Source organism: Phodopus roborovskii, unplaced genomic scaffold (genome assembly GCF_943737965.1).
Source record: "Phodopus roborovskii unplaced genomic scaffold, PHOROB, whole genome shotgun sequence".
NCBI classification, from domain to species: Eukaryota; Metazoa; Chordata; class Mammalia; order Rodentia; family Cricetidae; genus Phodopus; species Phodopus roborovskii.
The window spans coordinates 53,196,871-53,214,202 of record NW_026126480.1 but is presented as its reverse complement, the minus strand read 5'-3'; the positions used below and the strand labels follow the sequence as shown (position 1 = coordinate 53,214,202).

The window sequence follows — 17,332 nt, the reverse complement described above, 5'->3', positions numbered from 1 at the left end:
CACCCCCCCATGAGTCTTCATCGTGCTTTTCGTCTGTTTCTCTCTCCTAGTGCCGCCTTACACCATCGTCTATTTCCCCTCCCGAGGTGTGACCTCAGCGCTTTCAAGATGAAGGGCTCTAACTAGTCCTCAGGATCGCTCCTGTGGCTACCGACAGTGGAGCCGGAGGGGCGTGGCAAAGGCCATGTTGGGGTGGGACCGAGAACTGGGGCGGGACTACAGTTGTGGTTGGTGGGGCCAGAACTGCCCTGCCAGGCTCCTTAGGCAGCTGCACTTTGCAACTCTACCTTTCCTGGGCCATTGTGGAGCTGGGTTCCCCCTCCTAGGTAGTAGGGCATGGCCTCTACTACATTTCTCCCCTCCCAACGTTTCAGTTCGGTCCCCTTGTCAACTTTCCACTCTTCCAAATTCTCCCAGGTCTCTTCGCTATTCCCCAACCCCTGTCCTGTACCCTAATACAGGGCGTGCGAAGTTATGCGCATGCTGCTAGCCGACCAGGGCCAGAGCTGGAAAGAGGAGGTGGTGTCCTTGGATGCCTGGGGGCAGGGTACACTCAAGACTTCCTGTGTGAGTGGCTACACTAAAGAGGAGGTGGGGCTGTGACTAGGGTTGGGGCAGTCGATTGAAAACCCTTTACAGAGCTGTCTTCTCCCAGCTGTTTGGGCAGCTCCCCAAGTTCCAAGACGGAGACCTCACCCTGTACCAATCGAATGCACCTGGGCCGCTCCTTGGGTGAGTCCTGAAGTGCAGCCCTGAAAGACACCTGACAGATGTCCTGCAAAATTGTCCTGGGGCTTTGAGTTGCCTCACTTGCAGCAACCAATGTCTCACCTGGATAGAGGGCAAGCAGTTTACCCTAGAGGAAGGTTGCAGGCCCAGGTTCCAGAAGGCTCCCAGGTGTGGTGCTGGGCTGTCTGTGGACAGCCAGGGGCTGTGCGTTCCCATTAAACTTGTATCATTTTTCCTAGGTGACATCGCATAAGAGTCCACCAGTTTCTATGTGTGACAGTGCAGTGGGGCTAGAGACTTTCCAGTAGACCTTATTGTTCATTTCTTCTAACCTGAGTCTGGGAAACCCATAGTCACAGAGACGAGGCCTCAGCCTGTTTGAATAATGGCAGGAAGATGGCAGAGGCAACTAATCTCTGTGAGCCTGGCTAGGAAAGAGGTGCCTGGAGTTCCATAAAGACAAAGAAACCTGGGGATAGATGGGTAATGGGAGTAGTCCAGGCCAACTCCATTTCTGCAGGACCTAGAGAGCAGATCAAAGCCTTGGGCTGGGGCCTGCCATCTTCTCACCTTGTGCCTCTCACAATGTATGTGGATAGCTGCCTTCACACCCCAGTCTGTCTAGGTCCCTGGACAGCTTGTTCTAGGGGAGGGACAAACCAGAGTCTTTGTCTTCCTTTGGTGTGGCAGATCCAGTGACAGATGTGGCCCAGAAAAACAGACCTGGGCTTCAGTTGGCTGTGGCCCTGGGGGCTGGTAGACTCTTCTTCCCCTTGTGAGGGTGGCTTGCCTCAGGTAGGCAGGACAGAGGAGATCTCCAAAGCAAAGTAGGGCCCAGGCTGAGGTGTGAGGGACTAGTACTAGGTATGTAGGGACTATCACAGAACCTGAATATGCTGCCAGCTTCCTGACTCATGGCTTTATGGCAAAGGCCAGCAAGAGGCAGCACTGGTGGACATGGTGGACGATGGACTGGAAGACCTCATCAGGCACTTTGGCCAGCAGTTTCTCCGTAACAATGTATGTAGGGACTGCAGGCTAATGCAAAGCAGGGTGGTCAGTCTGGTTGTGCATCCCCAGCTGGGGTCATTTCCGACCACAGGAGGAGGGCAAGGCCCAGTATCTGAAGGAACTTCCAGGACACCTGAAGCCATTTGAAACTCTGCTGGCCCAGAAAAAGGGTGGCCAGTCCTTCATTGTGGGTGACCAGGTGAGTACTGGGTCAGGCCTTTCACACCCTATTCAAATTCTTTCTCAGAACTGAGGCCCAGTTCCCTGATGCAGAGGTGAAGGCAGGAAGCATAGTGTTTAGCTCCATGGAGTTTCTCTCCTTCCCATAGATCTCCTTTGCAGACTACCAGCTGCTTGACTTGCTTCTGAACCACGAGCGTCTGTTTCCTGGTTCCTTGAATGACTTCCCCCTGCTCTCAGCCTATGTGGCATGCCTCAGAGCCCGGCCCAAGCTCAAAGCCTTCCTGGACTCCCCTGAGCATGTAAACCGCCCCATTTCTGCTCGCCTAAAGATATAAGCCCACCTGCCTCCCCAACCCCTCCCCATGGATCAATAAAAACAGAGGCAGGAGCTGGGTGGTGGTGACACACAACACCCCTTTAATCCCAGCACTCGGGAGGCAGAGGCAGGTGGATCTCTGCGTTCGAAGGTCTACAGAGTGAGTTAGAGGACATTCAGGGCTACACAGAGAAATACAGAGAAATCTCAAAAAACTTAAAAAAAGAAAGAAAGAATGAAGGGAGGGAGGGAGGAAGACAGTAGCAGGAAGCTGTATTGTGGTCTTTAGGAGTAGGTGGTTAGAGCACTGGGGATCCTCTGCAGGGTTGACACCTAAGCCACTCTTGCAACAATATCAGTCCCAGAGCTTCCAGGGAAGAAGGCCTTTGGGGCTCTAAACCCCCAGGTGCCACTGGAGGGCTCCCTATTGGGGGTGTCTGACCTTCAATTCAATCCCAGAGCTCCTTCACCCAATAAAAAAAAATAACAATATCCCTAAGGGTATCAGCTAGTTGTGTGCACCCTCAGGAGTGACACATATACCTGGGTGTGTCACATGTGCACTCTGGGGACAGTTGAATGCTTCTGTCCCATGTACAGGCAATGAGCAGGTCTCCAATGCAAGGGCAGGGTGAGGGTTCCCAGCTGATCTGAAAGTGCGAACATTTGAAGACCGGTGGCTGGACCTGTGCTCTAGCTGGGGAGGTGGAACAAGCTTTTGCACACAAGTGAAAAGCACGGCCAGCTGCTTGAGATGGAGCAGAAAGGGTAGATCCAAGGTGACTGGCCTCATTCTACCAGGATCGAGAGGGCTGGGAAACCAGAGAGTTCAGGGCTCAGCCTGAGGATCATGTCTCCAACCTAAGATCAGTGAGAAGCTTTAATGGAGGGGCCAGGGCTCACCATGAAGAGCAGGTCTTAGGGCTGGAATCAAGATCCAGCTCAGGGATCAGGGCTTAGTCCAGGGATTAGAGTTCAGACCTTGGCATCAGAATTTAGCCCTGGGTTGCACTCCTGAGCTACATCATAAAGGCAGGAAATCTATGGGAATTTTCCATTGTGTCTCCCAGTGTTGCTTCTGCAGCAACTGCTACTTGCCCCCACCCTGTCCTGAAGACTCTCCATACCCTGAGGGGACTCTCACTACACATCTGGACTCTCTGGCTGCTCGTACCTGTGTGTGGGCCCTTGGAAATGTCGCTGACCCTCTCTGGGAGTGTTAGCTCTCACACTGAGGCCAGAGCTGGAATTTGCACCTAGGCAGGTGGATGCTAAGCCTGCACTCCTCTCCAAACAGTCCCAGAAGCTACTTTTGCATGTTCTCTGGACAAGTGCAGTGGCTGGTAGTTACATATTAAGTACTCAGGCTGAAGTCAAGTGATAGAAATTCCAGGTCATGCCCAAATTCTGGCAGCCTGGGTGTTTGCCTCTGGGCTAGGAAGGCCGCACATCAATCAGTTCTATAAACCTGGGGAGACGAAGTTGGGATGACCTCCAGCCACAAATCTCTTCGCACACGACCCACAGACATTCCAATCCTCCGAACTGTCTAGTGCTTCTCTGTTTGGCAACAAGCCCACCCCCACCCCTGAACTTTGAACACTGACTGCCCTGGTCAGCTTTGGACAGGGCCGTAGGGAGCTGCTCTGCTTCGAATGCCTGCATGCTTATTTTCTGCCACAAGGCAGAAGTGTGGCCCCGGATTCAGGGGCACAAGCTTTGTTGTTTCCATTTAATTTATTTTCTGTCCTGACCCTGTTTCTTGTCAGAGCAGGAGAGAAAATGACAGGAAGACTTTTGCCTCTGGGACTGCTTTGGCCTTAAAAGTATGGCGACCACCTGATGTAGTAGTCTTTCCAAGGTTCAGGTGCAAGAGGTTGAGGCCTTCCCACAGATCTGCGTCTGCTATTTTTGTGGAAAGTTACCATTTTGCAAGTTAGAAGCAGTTGCTTTTCCTGCTGTTCCAAAAATAGGGCGACCACGACCTTCGGCTCATAAACTCGGCCAAGGCAACAGTTGCGTACACATTTGGGACAGCTGCCCAGTTCCGACCTGGCAACTGCCCTGGCACCTCTTCCTCCCTGCTCCACATGAGTCCTCAGTATCTGCTCCTGGGCCAGACCTGGCTCTCTAGATGCAAGATTAACATGTGACCCGAGGCAAGCCAAACACAGAGCCCCAGCTCTGATTTAGCTCCCAAGGAACAGAAGGGGGGGGGGAGGGGCAATCTGAGTCTTCTCAGACAGACTACCTCACTTCTCTGGCACAGTCGTTCAGAGGACAGAGCATCACCACCACAGCTCTGACTTCACCGTTCTCTGTAGCAGAGCCTCTTCTGAGAGAGGCAGCCTCCACTGAGGTGGTGGCGGGGTGGGTGGGGCTTCATTCTGGTCACTTAAATACGCATCTCTCCTCTCTCCTCCTCTTCTTCCTCTGGCTCTGTCCCTCCTCTCTACCATCAGAGCAAGATGGGAGAGACTTTAGCTTCTTGGTTACAGGCTTGAGACGCTAACCTCACTCCATCGTTCTCCTTCCTGGTTGGTGGTGTGAACTACAGACACTTCCCTTTGAAAGTGGCACTGGTGGTATGGCGCACACTGTTAATCCCAGCCTTCTGGAAGCAGAAGCAGGCAGATCTCTGTGAGTTTGAGACCAGCCTGGTCTACAGAGTGAGTTCCAGGACAGCCAGGGCTACACAGAGAAACCCTGTCTCAAAAAAACCAAAGAGGGGTGTTGGAGAGATGGCTCAGAGGTTAAGAGCATTGCTGCTCTTCCAGAGGTCCTGAGTTCAATTCCCAGCAACCATATGGTGGCTCACAGCCATCCGTAATGAGATCTGGCATGCAGACATACATGAAGACAGAATGTTGTTTACATAATAAAGTGTTAAAAATTAAAAAAACAAAAAACAAAAACAAAAAAACAAAGAGGGGGGAAAAGGTCCATATGGAGCTGGGTAGTGGTGGTGGCGCATGCCTTTAATCCCAGTACCCGGAAGGCAGAGGCAGGCAGATCTCTGTGTGAGGCCAGCCTGGTCTACAAAGCGAGTTCCAGGACATCTAGAACTTCACTTCACAGAGAAACCCTGTCTTGAAAAAATAAAATCAATCAGTTAATAAAAGGGTGAGGATCTGAGTTCTATCTCCAAAACCCATATAAAAGCTGAGTGTAGCAGCTTTGTGCTTGAATTCCCAGCAATCGTGAGATAGGAGATGGGAACCTGGTGGGTCTCTGGAATTCACTGACCTATTTTTAAAAAAAATGTAAACCCATTATAGATAAGTAATTGTGTGTGTGTGTGTGTGTGTGTGTGTGTGTGTGTGTGTGTGTGATGTGTGCTCACATGTGCATGAGTATAGTGCTGGGGATGATACCCAGGGTCTTACAATGCTAGGAAAGTACTGTGCTACCCACTCAAGATTTGGATCTTGTATTGTGACTTCACAAAGAAAGAGACCCCAGGAGCTGACCAGGAGCAGACAAACAGAATCTCACTGGAAGAACCTTTCTTCTGGTCCCACCCTGCTTCTGCTTGATCCCTTAAATAATGAGTGGACTATGAGCCGCCACAAGAGGGAGAAAATATTGCTTCTTAATGACACTGGCACCTCTCGTCACTTTCTGTGTGGTGATCACTAGAAGTCATTGCCAATTGCAAGTCAGAATTTCCACACCATACCATGGGGTCAGGCTGTGTGTTGACAAGTGTTGAGACAGGATCTATCTGTGAAGCCCAGGCTGGCCTTGAACTCATATACAGTGAGAAAACAGGCAGGTGGAATCCTTTACCTCTGACACTGTAAGCCCCAGAACCTGCGTCTTCAGAAGGGCACATTCACAGGACATCTTTGTAGTGAGAAATCCACGTGCATGTGTGTAAGGGGTATCAAGGATTTATTAAGATATGAAAAAGGGGAAAATACAATCACAAATACAGGATATGGTGAATCCAGTTGCAGAGTTCTTGGAAAGCTGGGGATTGACCATGTGCTGCTTCCTGCTGCTGGACATGGTCTTCACCACCCAAGAGAGTGAGAGCCCCTCCCCCTTTCCTTTTAAGAGGTCAGGCAGATAAGAAGCTCTGCCTCTATCAGGCCAGATAGCTCAAGGTCATAGCAGACCGAATCCCACTACACTTCCCCTTTTTGTCTAAATAAGAAGGTTATAAACCTAATACAAAACTATATACAATAAGAATGATTATCAAGTATTGTCCAGGAGAAAGAAAGGGCAATAACATAAACAAAAATGGAACTACCATCAACGAGAACACCGTCAAGAAAGAAACAATACTAAATGTACAGATAGTAAATGGTAAATTATAGAGATTACTCCAATAGCTCTTCTATCCTGAAGATTGAGTCTAGTACCTGATATGCTTTTAGTTAAGATATGAGAGAATAGTAATTGTGACTTTCTAGTCTTCAGTCCCATCAAAGACCTGCCTGAGAAGGAAAATAATATTACTTGAGTAAGCAGGAAGTACAAGCAAGCGACTTCCAAAAGATGCAAGAAATGGCAGAAATAGCTGTCTACCACCTAGTCTAGTTATACAGTTTTCCTTGTTACCAAATTCAGAAAAGAAACTTACATAAAAAGATGTAAAGTGCATAGGTTGAGAGACATAAAAACTTAAGCTGTTTATTTAAAAAAACATTTTAAGGTCTAAAAGATATTTTTAGGATGGTAATACAAGTTATGATAAAAAGTGGTTTATGTATAAAACTTTAGACTCAACAAGATAAAATAGGTAATAAAGTAATTTCTCTAAATTTTCCAAAAACAAATGGACTGGGCATTGCATGTAACACTTATCTGATAATTGTTCTTATTGTATATGATTTTACTGTGTTAGAGTTTAAAGCCTTCCCTTTTTATTTAGACAAAAAGAAGAAAACATGGGAGATGTTTACACTGTGAAAATGTATTGCTGTGATTGGAGTAATAAAAAGCTGAACAGCCAATAGCCAGGCAGGGGTACATGAGACTTGCTTGGAGAGAGAGAATGCTGGGAGCCAGACGCAGAAGAATCAGGATGGGAAGTACAGAGTAAAGGTAACCAAGCCATGTAAAAAAAAAAAAATGTAGATTAATAGATATGGGTTAACTTAAGTTATAAGAATTAGTTAAGATCAGGCCTAAGCTATGTTACTGGTGGCCCAAAGAAAAATCCTCCCATGTCCTGGGTTGGGATGTGACAGGGACAGCAGACATGAGTATGCAACACCATGAGGTGTACACCAGCCTATCCAGATGACGCTGGACTTGTGACTGAGTAAGGAAAATGTTTAATCATTGGCTGCCATCATTAGAAGGCTCTGTCACCAAATCTGAACTTATCTGATTCATACAGAACCAGTGTGAACAAGAAGGAGCAGTAGAGGCTGGAAGGCGAGTCAGTTAGTGGAACATTCGCCACACAAGCACAAGGACCTGGGTCCCAGAGGATGCTTAGTCCAGTATGTAGCAGGCTTTTCCTTTTGTGCCACCACCCAGCTCCCAATTCGAGGCAGGGAAACTTCTGATTACTTACGAATGCTCAGGCCTTGTCTTTTGCTTTTGCTTGTCCCACTAGAACTTTTGTTTGTGTTTGTTTTTGTTTTTCGAGACAGGATTTCTCGGTATCGTCTTGGAGCCTGTCCTGGAACTAGCTCTGTAGACCAGGCCGGCCTGGAACTCATGGAAATCTGCCTGCCTCTGCCTCCTGAGTAAGGCATCTGCCGCCATCGCCCAGCCCCACCAGCTCTTATAACTTAACCTGTTTCTTTTTATCTGCATTTTGCCTAGGGCCTTTTACATTTCTTTCTTTCTATATATCTTACTTTCCTGCTGTCTCTCTGTCTGGCTGGACCCACCTGGCTTCTGGCCCTGGGCATGCCACCCTCTCTCCCGCCCTCGTTCTCTCTCTAACCTAGATTTCTCCTACTTATTCTATCTGCTGCCAGCCCTGCCTATCCCTCTCCTGCCTCGCTATTGACCTTTCAGCTTTTTGTTAGACCAGTCAGGTGCTTTAGGCAGGCAAGGTAAAACAAATGCAACAATATCTTTACATTATTAAACAAATGCAGCACAAACAAATGTAACACACATCTTTACATGGCTAACAAAGGCAGCAGAGACAAATGTAACACACCCTCACATAGTTAAAGTAACATTCAGAACCATAAACAAATGTAACACATCTTTGCCTAGTGAAAATAATATTCTACAACACCAGTACCCATGTAAAATACCAGCCACAGGGTATATACCTGTCATCCCAGTGCTGGGAAGGCAGGGCCTGGAAGATCCCTAGGGCTCCGAGGTCACCTAGAGGTCATCTAGGCATCAAATCATTAAGCTCCAGATTCATGGAGAATTTGCCTTAAAAAAAAAATATTGGGGGTGGAAAACAACAGAGGAAATATCCTGCATCAACACCCTGCTTCCACACTTAGCTTGTGTTCACACATGGACATGTATATGTGCATACAACACACACACACACACACACACACACACACACACACACACACACACACACACACACCATAGAGAATTAGAAAAGCTTAGGAGGAGTTTCCTCAGGCTCTGAAGAGCAAACTTTTTGTAGGCATCTTTGGTTTTGATTCATGAGGTTCTACTTCTTAAAAATAAAGCCCAGTACAGTGGCATTTGCTTGTAATAATAGTAATAAACAGGTCAATGCAGGAGGATTATGAATTTGAGGCCAGCTTGGGCTATATACAGAGTTCAAAGCCAACTCAGATTACATGAGACCTCCAAAAGAAGAAAGAAAGAAGAAAATTTACACACACACACACACACACACACACACACACACACACCAAACACACAAAATATTAGAGTAAGAGCCAGGTGGCGGTGGCATACAAGTTTAATCCCAGCACTCAGGAGGCAGAAAAGTGGATCTCTGTGAGCTGGAGGCCAGCTTGGTCTACACAGTGAGGTCCAGGACAGCCAGAGCCACAAAGAGAAATTCTGTCTCACAAAACTAAACTAAAAATAATAATAATAACAGTAATAAATAAAATATTAGGGTGAATACTAGCTAAGCCATGCATGTAGGAAATGCCACAGTGAGAAATACTCCAATTTCTTAAGGAGCCAGTATGACACAGAAGCCAATGGTTCTGATGAGACCTTGGATTCACAGCATTTGTCTGTAGTCTTTTGCAGATGGTGTGTCACATGCCAGGCACTGCAGTGAGTACATGCCTCATGTAGGCATGTAGTTCAAGATCACAGGCCATAGGCAAGCCCAGTGCCTGCTCATCTTTAGCCTCCCTTCCCTTTTCTCCCTTTACCCCTGTCTTCCTCCCACTTCCCCTTTTTTCTTCCCCCCACCCTTTTTAAAAAAATGTGATACTATCAGTGGAGCCCAGGGTCTCATGCACACTGGGCAAATACTCCTACAGGCTGAGGCATCTGAGCCGAGACAGGAAATGGGCTTCCACCTTTCTACCCTGGAGTCAAAGAGGAATGGTCCAGCAGGCTGTGGAGGGGTGTTTGGCACCATAGCTGAGGGATCTCGTTATCAGATGACCAACACTAGCTATAGGCTCACAGTTCAACTCCATTCCAACACTCAGCTGCCCGAAGCCAGCACAGATCACCAAGGGAAGGACTTAGTGTCATCGATCACCCACGCTTCAAACCCAAACCCAGTGCAGTCACAAGCCTTGGGCCGACTGTCTTTTTTTTTTTTTTTTGACAGAGTCTCATTATGTGGCCCTGGCTGACTTAGAACTCACTGTGTAGATCAGGCTGGCCTCAAACAAAGTAGTGGGATTAAAAAGCAAGTTTAGACCTCCTGTATCCTGACAAATTTACTACAAAACTGGAGGTGGGGGCCCAGTGAACTCCTCGGCAGGGTCATTAATTTGCTGACATGGCTCTCAAAACTCGGGCAAAATTTCACTCACATTTATGTAATTGCCAAAAAAGGCACGACTCCGAAAAAGCAGGACAAGGGACAAGCTGTGGGAGGGACAGAGTGGCACGCTCACGCTCACGCCCTCTCCTGGGCAGAGCACAGGAAAGCACTTTGGGGACCTAGACTTTCATTCGTCACCTGCAGTTGTGGCAGACAGCCTGCAAGATGCAAAACTCAAAAAATAGCAATATCTTGGTAAAATATTAACATTCTTTAAAAAAAAAAAATCAGGAAAGCAGGTGAAACGAAGCAGCCCTCTGTCTCAGCCTCTGTAGGCCAGCGCCCCCTGGTGGCAAACACTTTAACTTTTCGATCTGGGTTTCCAGTGGTTTACTTGTTTCTGTTTGTTGAAAAGTGATTTGCTCTTTATTATTGTTGTTTCCTAATCTGTCAGCTGGAAGCAGTCTCTACTGATTTGCTTCATAAATGAGCAGTGTTTGCCACTCTCCTCTAGGGAGTACACACCGTTTTCTGTTCCTTATTTTGGAAATGAGAAGATAATAACCACATTGCCCTCTTTATAGAGTTTTGCTTCCTCAACTGGAAAACAACAACAACAACAAAAACCACTTCCAGGGGGCTGGAGAGATGGCTCAGAGGTTAAGAGCACTGCCTGCTCATCCAGAGGTCATGATTTCAATTCCCAGCAACCACATGGTGGCTCACAACCATCTAAAAATAAGAACTGGTGCCCTCTTCTGGCCTGCAAGCAAACAAGCAGGTAGAACACTGTATACATAATAATAATAATAATAATAATAATAATAATAATAATAATAATAATAATAATCTCTTTGCCGGGCATTGGTGGCACATGCCTTTAGTCCCATCACTCGGGAGGCAGAGGCAGGCAGATCTCTGTGAGTTTGAGGCAAGCCTGGTCTACAGAATGAGTTCCAGGACAACCTCCAAAACAATATAGAGAAACCCTGTCTAGAAAAACAACAAGAACCCCCCCCTTCAGCTTCCATTTCCTAACTTTTGTTACTAATGTCTTTACAAAGTCAAGGTTGATGATGGGTGATCATCCAGTCTATCACTACAATTGGGATTCTATGCCATGGTGAATCTCACACAGTGCCAGTCATGGAGGAGGCAGAAGTGTTCACTGCCTTCATTGCACAGCTTTTCATTCCCCTGCCCTTTCCTCCTCACCTCTAATCTGTGCCCTTGGAGGTGTCAAGTGAGAGAAGTTTGAAGGTGTAATGCTTCCATATCTAGACTCCTACATCAAAGTTTAACTTGCACAGAATAAGAACTGAGAACCCTGGGTTATCAAGATGGCTCAGTGAGTAAAGGTACTTGCCACCAAGCTTGATGATATGAATTCTATCCCTGGGTCTCTCATGGTGGCGTGAGAAAACCTGTACACACACACACACACACACCCATAATGGAAAATGATTTAAAAAGTTTGGAGAACCTTGCCGAGTCCACAGGGCCTTCAAGACATCAGCACATTGCCTGGCACTGGGATCTGCCCTGATTCTTCTAGGGAGAGAAGAGCTCACTCTGAGAAGAGCTCACACATGGTCTGTGAAAATGTGAGTGTTCAGCCAGCCCAGCAGAGTTCTCTTTGTGGCCTGGAGCAGTGACATAGGCACTCAGCTGCCTGATTATCCTCTGAGTCTATGGTAAGGATATCCCTATGGCTTGCACCCTGGCCTGGACCCTGAGGTCTGTTGAGGGATCTTGGGAGATGACAGCTATTGTTATGGGGCACCCCAAAGTCACTGTCCTGGTGAAACAAATGATACTGAAAGTTGCTCATAATTCAGTGTCTCAGAAGCCTGGAGTTTCTAAGGAGCCACCGTGATTTTGATACAGGGCAGACAGCAATTGTTAATCCCTGGGAACATCACAATAGCTGTGGGGTCCATTGTCCCTGCTGCTAGTTAACAAAAGCAAACAGATAACCATGTAAAAGATAAGCATGACCAGGATTCAAGCAAATTTTCTAGAGGCAGGTGATGGCCAAGGTCCACCACCATATGCCAGCCCTCGCTGTCTATGGTAACAGAGCACATACTGGCCTCAACTCTAGCAGAAAACTGCAGAGAGAAGCAGGATTTCAGGGGAAATGGAGTAAACAAAACAGGAGCTGGATAGACGGCTGGGTGGTCAAAGCACTGGCTGCTCTTTCAGAGGACCTGGGTACAGTTCCCACCCACATGGTGGCTCACAACCATCCACAACCCCAATTCCAGGGCATCTGACACCCTCTTCTTACCTCAGAGCTCCATCACCCATGTGGTGCGTATACATATGTGCGGGGCAAAACACTTGTGTGCATAAGATATATTAATTTTTTAAGAAAACGAGCCAAGCTTTTAATCCCAGCACTTGGGAGGCAAACGCAAGTGGATCTCTGTGAGTTCAAGGCCAGTGTGGTCTACAAAGCTACACAGAGAAACCCTGTCTCAAAAAGCAAGATAAAACAGGGGTTGCTGAACAGACATACTTCTTAGAGATAGATGGTTGGTTTGAAGTCAAGCACATTGTTACTCAACCCTTACCATTTCCAGGGTTGGGGCAGGGCAGCCATTGTTGTCAGCCATACTGACTTAATGCAGCTGCAGGCACTCCCTGTCAGAGGGCTGGCTGCAGACTCTGCTGGGGTGAGGCACTGGGGAGGGGCTTTCTGCCTTCCACACTTTCCCCCTAAATGCCCTAAGACTGACACATAAGCGCTCAGAAGTTTCTTCCCTGCCCCCAGGGTCTCCAGGGGAACCTCTGATCTCAGGCTTTGCTTGGGGGATGACAAGGGAGGTGTACAAGACTGGCTGTCATCTCATTTCCCTGAGACTCAGCTCCTTCCTTTCTTGAAGCCACAAGCTGGCATGTTTGGCAACTAAAACCAGAGTTTCAGTAAATCATAATTTGACAAAGCAAAACAACACAGGCTAATCAAGTCCACCAGGGGCACGGGCCCACAAGTCCCAGGTGATGCCTCCCTCTTCTGCAGAACCGCATACACACAACACACGTTCTAGGAATACATATGCACAAGAAGAAATAGTGGATGCAAAAATAAGAGTTGAAGCAAGATGGCTCAGCAAATAAAGATATTTGCTGCCAAACCTGATCACCTACAGATACCTGGAGCCCGTGTGGTAGAAGGAGAGAATTGACTCCTGCAAGTTGTCCTCTGACCTCCACAAGCATGTACAACAAAATAAGTGATGACATACACAAATAAATAGATAATCTTTTTCAGAGTTGAAAGTGAATAACAGAACCATTTGTCATATAAAATTGATGGCTAAATAAAATCATTGCAGTAATGGGCACTTACAGTTCTAGTTACATGGGAAGCTGAGGCAGGAGGATGGCTAGAGCCCAGGAGCCAAAGGCCAACCTAAGCAATATCCCTAGACTCTATCTTAAATACAAATCAGTAGGCCTGGGCCTTTGCAGAATGTTTGCTTAGCATGCACAAAGTCCATGCCTGGCACCAGAAAAACCGGGTGTGGTGGCACACCCTGCAATCCCAACTCTAGGGAGGCAGAAGCAGGAGAATCAGAGTTCAAGGTCATGCTCCACTACATGGAGAGTTTGAGGTCAGCTTGTGGTAGAGTGGATATGGCCAATCAATAAATAGCATTTAAAAGAGCTTAAACTGCAAAATAAGACAGCTAGTGATAGGTGTGGTGGAGACTGTCAGAAAGGATAAACAAGAACAATGTTACATGTTTTATAAGTGATAGCAAAGCAATAGACAGAACATAGCATAGCATCAGGTTGGGCTTACTTCTCAAATCTGACAACTCGTGATGGTTATTAAGCATGGTGCTTCATGCCTACTATCTTGCATGTGGAAGCCCGAGACAGAAAGATTCCTGAAAATTCCAGGCAATCCTACCCTACATTGAGAGACCTTGTCTCAAAGCACAAAAAGCCAGAAACAAAGCAACAGTAGCAAAAAGCCCAAAACTGATACACTTTTTAAAAGTTTGTTTTGTTAATTATGTCTCCTAATGTTGGGATCTTTATCTGGTCTGGTCTGGTCTGGACACCTAGCCTAGTCTCTTCTTTCACCAAGACCCCCAGGGATTCCCTGGGGGTGTGACCTTCCCAGTTCCAGAGAGACCTCAGGTGGGCTGAAAGGCCCTAGGAGCTGCAGCCTCTCTGCACCAACTGGTGAAGGAGATCTCACTGGGTGGGATTCCAGAAATGTGAGGATCTTTCTGGAATAAGCACTCCAATGCCAGTAAGAGTGGAAGAGAGGAGTTCTGGACTGAAGCCAGGATAGCTCACGAAAGGCAAAGGCTTTGATTCCGGGTCCAGTTTGTATTTTCATTTTAAAAGCACAAGATGGGGTGGACATACAAGCAAGATTTTACAGAATCAACAGCAGGTTGTTAAGGGCAACAGCCTATTGTCTCAGCTTTGTCTCCATGTTCCACCTTTCATCTGTATTCTTCAGCTATTTAAACAACGAGTTCTTCCTGCATGACTCAGCCATCTTCATACTAGTTGGGGAACACTGCTGTTTACTTAGCCAGTATACAGCCACTTAGAGTGGCTGGGTCTGTCCTTTCCATGAGCGCAAGTGCATCCCTTCTGGCAAATGGATGAACTGTAGCAATCTTGTCGAGTCACTATGATTCAGCAACATAACTATCCCATCCACACATACCCCATTCATTTGCCCAGTGAAGCTCACCCACCTCTAGCCCCTGGCCATCCTTTACCTGTTTCCTCCTGTGAGTTCTAGCTTTTCCTGAGTCACAGGCATGAGAATGTAGTTTATGGAACTGGAGTTCAACTCTCCCTAGAACGTGGTTCATTCCTGCTGGAGAGGATGCAGGAATTCCTTCCACACCGTTGGTGGAAGCAGAGAATTTTCTGCCCTCTACAACATCTTAGGAAGTTATTTTAGACAGTGCCTCCGTATAGAGATCAGGTTTCCTTTGAAGTCACACTCCTCCTGCCTCAGCCTCCAGAGTATGTCCATTCTAGACATGCACTGTCATGCTCAGCTCAGCTCAATTTCCTTTGTGCACGTGTATGTGGTATCTATATGTGTGTTTCTGCATGTATATGAATGCATGGGCACATGTGTGTAGAGGTCTGAAATTGACACCAGGCATCATCCTCAATTGCGCTCTCTCTCTCTCTCTCTCTCTCTCTCTCTCTCTCTCTCTCTCTCTCTCTCTCTCCCAAAAACTAAAGTTCACCAATTTCAGCTAGTCTAACTAGCTAGCTGGGAATCCTGTCTGTCTCTCAGGCAATGGGATTACAGGTCATAAATCTACACATAACTATGCATAATGTCTCCTAGCTCTCAGATCAGATGGTCTGAACAAGGCAGTAACCCAAAGCATGCAGGGTATGTGAGAGTCCAGGGATCCCCTCTCTTCATTCATACCCACCGGCCCATTTGAGACCAGAAGCAAGAGGTTCAGTGATAGAACTGTAATCCTGGCACTTGGGAGGCTGAGGCAGTGAAGTTGCTACAAGTTCAAGGCTCATTTACATGGTGTAAATAGTGAGTTCTAGGCCAGTCAGGATTACACAGCAAGACCTTGTCTCAAAATCATTTTAAAATAGGCCAGATATTCTGTGTTATCTTTAATTCCAGCACTTGGGAGGCAGATTTTGGTGAGTTTGAAGCCAGCCAGGGCCACATGGAACAACCCTATCTCAAAAAATAAAATAGAAAGTTAAAACAGGAAAAGAAGAGATATGTCAGGATGGGAAGGGTGGGGATAAATTTGCAGATAATACGATTTTTTTTTGTTTGTTTTCTTTTGGATGAGGGAAGTTCTAGACATAGTTTCCCTGTATAGCCCTGGCTATCTTGGAGCTCACTGTGTAGACCAGGCTGCCCTCAAACTCAGAGATGTGCCTGCTCCTTCCAAGTGCTGGGATTAAAGGCGTGGGCCACCACACCCTGCTTGATATTATTTTTTAAAAGTATTTATTTACTTTTATTTTATGTGCGTGTATGTGTGTTTTGCCAGCACATGGGCTCATGTATGGCATGCATGCAGTGCCCATAGGAGCCAGAAGGGGAGTCAGACGTCCTGAAACTGAAGTTATATCCAGTTGTGAGTCATCCCATGAGTTCTGAGAACAGAACCTATTTTATGTTTGTTGTTTGGAGACAGGGTTTCTCTGTGTAGTTCTAGCTGTCCTTGAACTTGGTCTGTAGACCAGGTTTGCCTCAAACTCAGAGATCCTGCCTCAGCATCCTGAGTGCTGGGATTAAAGATATACACCACCATACCCAGCTAGTACCCAATTTCTATCTACCCAGGCTTCTGGATGCCTCCAGAAGCACTTGTGTACACACAGGGTGGAATTAACAGAAGACAGGAGGGTGAGTATTGTGATTTGAGACATTAATAAGAGACTTAACTTCACAGGGTCCGGGAGGCAGCTCTCACAGCTGAAATTCTAATTGTCAGGAGGCTGAGGCAGTTTAAGGCCAGCCTGGGCTATAAAACAAGTTTTAGAATAATCTAGTTTCAGAGTGAGGCCCTGTCTCAAAAAGAAAAGAAAAAAAAAATAAATAAAGCCAGACACACATAGCATACACTCCCACATCCTGACAACAACAAAAAATATTTTGAAAAGGAATCTTATAAATTCTAATGAACATTATCTCCAGTGAAGATCGAAAAGATAGCTGTGTGGTGGTGGCACACTCCTTTAACACCAGCATTCAGGGGCAGAGGCAGACAGATCTCTGAGTTTGAGGCAAGCCTAGTCTACAGAGTGAGTTCTAGGACGACCAGCACTACATTGCCTAACCCCCACCACACACACACAAAGAGAGAGAGAGAGAGAGAGAGAGAGAGAGAGAGAGAGAGAGAGAAATAGAGAGGGGTATGTGTGATGTCTCAAGGGAATAAAAGCTGAGTGAGGAGGGCACACCCACAACCCCAGAACTCAGGAGGTGGGACCTAGAGTGTGAGGAGGTCTTGCTACCTAGCAAGTTCTGGGACATCCTGGCCTACAATAATTCCTCTCTCAAAATGAAACAAACAAAAATAGGGTCTGGGGATATAGCTCAGTTTGTTTAGTGCTTGCTCAGCATGCATGGGGCCCGGGGCTCAAGTTCCAGTGCCATGCAAACCTGGTGAGATGACACATGCCTGTGATCCCATCACTCAGAAGGTAGAGGCAGGAGGATCAGAAGTTCCCTTGGC

General features: G+C 46.8%; 1 protein-coding gene and 1 pseudogene across 1 annotated transcript in view; one reads left to right on the top strand and one right to left on the bottom strand.

The window, feature by feature from the left end:
- Positions 1–17,332, bottom strand: part of Nudt8 (nudix hydrolase 8) — a 70,027-nt gene that overhangs the window by 12,626 nt on the left and 40,069 nt on the right. The gene's annotated exons all lie outside the window — the stretch shown is intronic.
- Positions 57–2,258, top strand: LOC127228628 (glutathione S-transferase P 2-like; annotated as a pseudogene).